At 58.4% G+C, this 647-nt stretch overlaps 1 protein-coding gene across 1 annotated transcript in view; it reads left to right on the forward strand.

Moving 5' to 3' along the window:
* Window positions 1–647, forward strand: part of SPIRE2 (spire type actin nucleation factor 2) — an 18,231-nt gene that overhangs the window by 5,283 nt on the left and 12,301 nt on the right. The gene's annotated exons all lie outside the window — the stretch shown is intronic.

Below are 647 nucleotides of genomic sequence, written 5' to 3' on the forward strand. Positions count from 1 at the left end.
TTTCGGGAATGGTGGCATTTTGGGCAGAGACAGCCTACTCAGGAATGAGCGTAGATGCCCCAGGAAGGGTGGCAGATCGCCGTCCACGCCCTTGGCCCACAGGGACCATCACGTGGCACACAGTTCTGCTTTTTGAACCGCACACCTTGTGCTTCTCAGAGGCTTGGCGGTGTTGTCCAGAACATCCCAGAGCAGTTTGGCAAGTGGCTTGGGGCTAAAGCCAGGGAAACCGGTTCTGTCTTCATTGGAGGTGGGCGGGGGCTTCTCCCGGTGGGGGAGCTGGTGAGAACAGAGGCCCTGGCTCCTGCCCAGATCCAGGACAGCGAAGGCAGGGAATCTAGCAGTTTCCCCCAAATTCTCAGCATAGGGCAGTTATCCGATAGTCCCTGATGCCCTGGGCCCTCACTACCATGGCGACATTTTCCAGTTCATAAAGTGCATACCTGTGACTGTTTCCCAGGACTTGCTGAGTGACTCACCTCCCCTCCAAACCACCCATCCATCCTCCCTCCATCCACCCACCCATCCTCCATCCACTCACCCCTCCTCCCTCCATCCACTCACCCATCCTCCACCCACCCACCCATCCATCCTCCCTCCATCCACCCACCCATCCTCCATCCACCCACCCATCCATCCTCCCTCCA

Source organism: Pteropus alecto, unplaced genomic scaffold (genome assembly GCF_000325575.1).
Source record: "Pteropus alecto unplaced genomic scaffold, ASM32557v1 scaffold89, whole genome shotgun sequence".
NCBI lineage: Eukaryota > Metazoa > Chordata > Mammalia > Chiroptera > Pteropodidae > Pteropus > Pteropus alecto.